This window comes from Ranitomeya variabilis, chromosome 2 (assembly GCF_051348905.1).
Source record: "Ranitomeya variabilis isolate aRanVar5 chromosome 2, aRanVar5.hap1, whole genome shotgun sequence".
NCBI lineage: Eukaryota > Metazoa > Chordata > Amphibia > Anura > Dendrobatidae > Ranitomeya > Ranitomeya variabilis.
In genome coordinates this window covers 278,047,371-278,054,074 of record NC_135233.1, presented here as the reverse complement: position 1 = coordinate 278,054,074, position 6,704 = coordinate 278,047,371, and positions in this window count along the sequence as shown.

The following is a 6,704-nucleotide window of genomic DNA, read 5'->3' as shown; positions in this document are numbered from 1 at the left end:
CTAGACCGTAATACGGACGAGTGCTATGCGATAAAAAATCGCATAGCACTCGGCTCAATGTTAATCTATGGTGCAGCTCCCATCATCCGATATTTTCTCCGCCGTATTCAGGATCCGAGTGAAATCGCAGCATGCTGCGATTGTCAGCGTATCTCGGCCGAGACTCGCCAATGCAAGTCTATGGGTGCGAGAAAAAATCGGATTACACACGGACCATGCGTGTGCATTGCGAGAAATACGCAGCGGTGTTAGAGAAAAGCCGGCAATTCAATTGCCGGCTTTTCATTTCTCCTTCCCAAACCCGACAGGATATGAGACATGGTTTACATACAGTAAACCATCTCATATCCCCTTTTTTTTTTGCATATTCCACACTACTAATGTTAGTAGTGTGTATGTGCAAAATGTGGGCGCTGTAGCGTGTCAAATAAAGGGTTAAATGGCGGAAAAAATTGGCGTGGGCTCCCGCGCAATTTTCTCCGCCAGAGTGGTAAAGCCAGTGACTGAGGGCAGATATTAATAGCCTAGAGAGGGTCCATGGTTATTGGCCCCCCCCAGCTACAAACATCTGCCCCCAGCCACCCCAGAAAAGGCACATCTGGAAGATGCGCCTATTCTGGCACTTGGCCACTCTCTTCCCACTCCCGTGTAGCGGTGGGATATGGGGTAATGAAGGGTTAATGTCACCTTGCTATTGTAAGGTGACATTAAGCCAGATTAATAATGGAGAGGCGTCAATTATGACACCTATCCATTATTAATCCAATTGTATGAAATGGTTAATAAAACACACACACATTATTAAAAATTATTTTAATGAAATAAACACACAGGTTGTTTTAATATTTTATTGCTCTCTCAATCCACCTGAAGACCGTCGCTTGGCAAAATAATAAACCCACAATATACATACCCTCTGATGAACTGTCAGGTCCCACGAAGTAAATCCATCTGAAGGGGTTAAATCAATTTACAGGCAGGAGCTGCGCTAAAGTACTCGCTCGTACCTGTAAACCCCGGGTGCTGAAAGGAAAGCTGGGTGATCTGTACTTACATTGAGTCGCGGTGAGGCGCCCTCTGGTGGATGTTCTCATGAACTGCAGCCTTGGAAAAGTTCCCACGCTCAAGTTCATGTGAGTTCATCCTGCAGAGGGCGCCTCACCGCGACTCAATGTAAGTACAGATCACCCAGCTTTCCTTTCAGCACCCGGGGTTTACAGGTACGATCAAGTGCTATAGCGCAGCTCCTGCCTGTAAATTGATTTAACCCCTTCAGATGGACTTACTTCGTGGGACCTGACAGTTCATCAGAGGGTATGTATATTGTGGGTTTATTATTTTGCCAAGCGACGGTCTTCAGGTGGATTGAGAGAGCAATAAAATATTAAAACAACCTGTGTGTTTATTTCATTAAAATAATTTTTAATAATGTGTGTGTGTTTTATTAACCATTTCATACAATTGGATTAATAATGGACAGGTGTCATAATTGACGCCTGTCCATTATTAATCTGGCTTAATGTCACCTTACAATAGCAAGGTGACATTAACCCTTCATTACCCCATATCCCACCGCTACACAGGAGTGGGAAGAGAGTGGCCAAGTGCCAGAATAGGCGCATCTTCCAGATGTGCCTTTTCTGGGGTGGCTGGGGGCAGATGTTTGTAGCCAGGGGGGGGGCCAATAACCATGGACCCTCTCTAGGCTATTAATATCTGCCCTCAGGCACTGGGTTTACCACTCTGGTGGAGAAAATTGCGCGGGAGCCCACGCCAATTTTTTCCGCCATTTAACCCTTTATTTTAGCAGCTACAGCGCCCAAATTTTGCACATACACACTACTAACATTAGTAGTGTGGAATATGCAAAAACAAAAGGGATATGAGATGGTTTACTGTATGTAAACCATGTCTCATATCCTGTCGGGTTTGTGAAGGAGAAATGAGAAGCCGGCAATTGAATTACCGGCTTTTCACATATATCGCGCTGAACTGAATATAAATACAGAATATATATATATATGCAGCGCCCCAGAGTCCTGATCGTTGCAGTACTGATGCTCCGCCGCTAAGGGGGGCTATGGTACGTCTGATGGCACTGTAGGAATTCACCTGACCAGGTATCACAGACACCAATACACTTCACAGTCTGGCCTCCAGGGGGAGCTAAGGGCGCTATGTATTAGGCCACTCCTCACAGTCTGGTAAAACTGGGGGTTGGATAGGAAGTTAGAAGCTGAAGCTGACTGGGAATCGAACAGGCAGCACCCTGTGGCAGAGGGTGTTGCGGGGAGAGACTCAGGGGGGTCCCTGTGAGGGGTGGGATCCTGACAGAGGCCTAGCGAACAGAGAGAACGTTACGGGACCGCGCCTGCACTAGATAGCGGCGGTGCCCTAAGAAAGGACAAGAAGCGAGGTATATTGTGCTGAGTGAGAAACGAGATCAACGCAACAAGGAGAAATACCAGTAGGAGTCGTGCTGTAAGACGAGGCAACATCCTACTGAGGCGCGTAACCGGTGGCCGGAACGCCGAGGAAGTACTAGGCTCCAAGCAATACTTCAAACCTACGGCAGGACAGTCAGCTATAGGCGGGCTGTCTCACACAAATCACCTACGAAGACATAGGGGGCAACAACAGGAGAAGGGCGACACTAGGGTCCAGGAAGAGCTCCGAGCCTACCCGTCATATGGGTGCGTCCTAGCCATATCATCTGGGGGACGAAGAAGAACATCAGAATCGAGTTGTGAGGGAACACGAGAAACAGACACAACAGTTGTGGGGACTATCCCGTAAGCACAGCAGGGGAGGACCGCAACACACAAGCGCTAGAAGGTAGACAAAGATTTCCACCTGCAAAGGAAACTCTGGAGGTGCCATCGGACCGGCCGGACTTGCGCAGCCTGGTTAACCGTATTCCGGACTGAGGATCCTGAAGCCTTCAGTAAAGAGACTGCAACCTGGTGTCCTCGTTATTTACTGTGACCAGCACTGCACCGCACTACCACCACCATCCACACCTTTCATTGGGCGCCCCTCAGCAGGGTCACGGAACGGGTCTAGCCACCGTGACAACCCCAGAGCAGAGACTCAGAGGCCCGGTACCGGGTACCCCTCGGCCCTGCGGCAGTGGGGGCGCTACAACTTGGCGTCACGAACAGGATCTACTTAAGCCTGAAGAATCAGGTCATGTGTGCCTTGGAACTGTGATTTATTGTGCTTGGACTGTGACTTATTGCAAAGACTGTGTATTGCCACTTGCCGCCAGAAGTTCCCACCAAAACCGCCGCCATTACAGCGCTGAGGAGAGCGCAGGAGAAGAAGAGGGCACACCTCGCGAGTGGGTGTAGACAAGCTGAAGAGCGTGAAAGACAATGGCCGCCCAGTCTAAATATTTTGGCCCTTTGAGGACGTGTCCGTCAGCAGCCGAGATCCGCCTCCTGATCCTCAATGGTGGGCAGAGACAAAGAAAGCGAAACCGCCCACGAAGGAGAGAGCGGGAAAAGGACCAGGAAGAAGAAGTCAGCGACATGGAGGACGCCATAGCGAGCCACCCGGAGCCGGAGCGTGGGGTAGGAGCAGAGGACTCCCCCAGCTACCTGGAGGGGCACCGCAACCAGGCCTCCACCGCTGATATTGGTTTCCTGCAGGCCGGAGTGGATGAGCTCGGCGACCAACTCCGGCGGAATCAGCTGACCACTGAGGCCGGGTGGGAGAAGACCTTCATCGGGAGCCTCACCAGACGTCTGTCGGCAGCCTCGTCTGGTCTGGAGCAGGAAAGAAGTTCCAGCGCTCCGGAGCCAGGAAGCAAGGCCCTGCCGGAAAGCGAGATGCTGCAAATGGAGATGACAACGCCGCAGCGCAAGGCCCTGCAACCAGCGCTCCAGATCCCAGCGGAGACAGAGCAGATCGGCACCGGAGGGACCGCATCTGAAGCAGGTATGAAGAACGACCCTGCCCCGCCAGCAGAGGACCTGCTGATAGGCCCCGTCGCGTTGCCCCCTCTCTCTGGGACCTATAGACTCCAGCGCCTTACACCCTGGGATTGGACCACGGGTATGGAGCACTTCTTAAAGGCCCCGATCTCGCCGATCACCTTGCCGAGCGAGGTCTATGCGGAGCTACGGCCGCCAGAGCGAGAGTAAACCTCGATGCCATGGATATGTATATAGTTCATTTAACTGTTTGTCCTTTTGCTGCTACAACCCGATCAGGGTAACTCTTAAAGGGATCCCTTTGTTTACCCGGGATCCCTTCTTCTGCTTTTTGTTTTTGTTCCTGTTTTATTATTGTTGAAAGAACTGCTGGATCATGAACACTGCATGATTACAAACTTAATGTAAATAGTTTGCACCTTCTTAAAGGTGCCCTCTACTGGTTTTACAAAAGAAAGGACTCTTTGCGAAGAGACTGTTCCTGGAAACAGCACCGGAGTCCTTACTGCATACGAATTCGCAGCTTGAGAAGTTGCACTACCTCTTAGAGACTTGGCCCCTTCTTAAAGGGGACGTTCATCGATAGCACTTAGAGAATGATGATACTTTGACAGAAGAAGCAATAATGCTGACATGTAGCAGTTATATGTAGTTAGCTAGTTAATTGTAAGGAATGTTTAATAATGTGTTAGAGAATGAGGAGGAAGTGAACCCGTACGGGGTTAGTCGGTGAGTCCTCCTAGGAGCCATACAGAGATGGCTCGGTGATCCTGAACTGAGAGATGGATGATACGTTCTATACTGTGTATAGTAGCAGAAAGGCAGTAGGCCCGGGTGGAAAGGGGCGGTCCTGCAACAGAACGAGAGGCAGTAGGCCTGGGGCAGATAGACAGGCGGTCCTGCAGATGTAAAGATGGAAAATGAAGAAAAGTTGATTAGCCTTATAGTGTTTTATAAGGAGGTTTTTAGTGGATTCAGCGTGTACGTCCTTAAAGGCAATGTTAAATTATTGTTCAGAAATTTGCATTCAGTAGAATACCCGGTTGGGTAAGAAAAGTTATTTATAATATGCTATTTAAAGTATTTAACCAAGTTAGTAACGTTCAAGTGTCCTCACCTCCCATAAAGGGAAGCTCTGTTCAAATTTGCTTATTGTTATTGCATTTTCAAAATTGTATGTCTTTTTGCTGACATGTATTGTTGTTTTCTTCCCAGTCCAGGAGTACTGGATTTAACTGGGGGGGAGTGCAGCGCCCCAGAGTCCTGGTCGTTGCAGTACTGATGCTCCGCCGCTAAGGGGGGCTATGGTACGTCTGATGGCACTGAAGGAATTCACCTGACCAGGTATCACAGACACCAATACACTTCACAGTCTGGCCTCCAGGGGGAGCTAAGGGCGCTATGTATTAGGCCACTCCTCACAGTCTGGTAAAACTGGGGGTTGGATAGGAAGTTAGAAGCTGAAGCTGACTGGGAATCGAACAGGCAGCACCCTGTGGCAGAGGGTGTTGCGGGGAGAGACTCAGGGGGGTCCCTGTGAGGGGTGGGATCCTGACAGAGGCCTAGCGAACAGAGAGAACGTTACGGGACCGCGCCTGCACTAGATAGCGGCGGTGCCCTAAGAAAGGATGAGAAGCGAGGTATATTGTGCTGAGTGAGAAACGAGATCAACGCAACAAGGAGAAATACCAGTAGGAGTCGTGCTGTAAGAAGAGGCAACATCCTACTGAGGCGCGTAACCGGTGGCCGGAACACCGAGGAAGTACTAGGCTCCAAGCAATACTTCAAACCTACGGCAGGACAGTCAGCTATAGGCGGGCTGTCTCACACAAATCACCTACGAAGACATAGGGGGCAACAACAGGAGAAGGGCGACACTAGGGTCCAGGAAGAGCTCCGAGCCTACCCGTCATACGGGTGCGTCCTAGCCATATCATCTGGGGGACGAAGAAGAACATCAGAATCGAGTTGTGAGGGAACACGAGAAACAGACACAACAGTTGTGGGGACTATCCCGTAAGCACAGCAGGGGAGGACCGCAACACACAAGCGCTAGAAGGTAGGCACAGATTTCCACCTGCAAAGGAAACTCTGGAGGTGCCATCGGACCGGCCGGACTTGCGCAGCCTGGTTAACCGTATTCTGGACTGAGGATCCTGAAGCCTTCAGTAAAGAGGTAAAGAGACTGCAACCTGGTGTCCTCGTTATTTACTGTGACCAGCACTGCACCGCACTACCACCACCATCCAAACCTTTCATTGGGCGCCCCTCAGCAGGGTCACGGAACGGGTCTAGCCACCATGACAACCCCAGAGCAGAGACTCAGAGGCCCGGTACCGGGTACCCCTCGGCCCTGCGGCAGTGGGGGCGCTACATATATGTGTGTCTCAATGACATATATATATATATACATACTGTAGATATGTTTTAATGAACATTTGAGCACATAACATCCATTAGATGTCGGTTTTGCAAGCCTGCGAGAAAATCTCGGCATACGGATGCCATACGGATGTCACACGGATGTCAAATGGATCATTTGATGCGAGGAAATCGCATCCTCGCACTGCACACGGATTACTGTTTTGGAAACATTTGTGCGATTCTCGTCCGTGAAAAACGGACCGTTTTTTTATACGTTGTGTGTGTCCCCGGCCTAACAAACAGACAATTCCTGCATGTGTTGTGGCTGTTGAACAGCAGCGAGACATGGAGCCGCGGGGACTCGAACATATTATTCCAGCACGCCGAAGACACTCTGTTAGCACC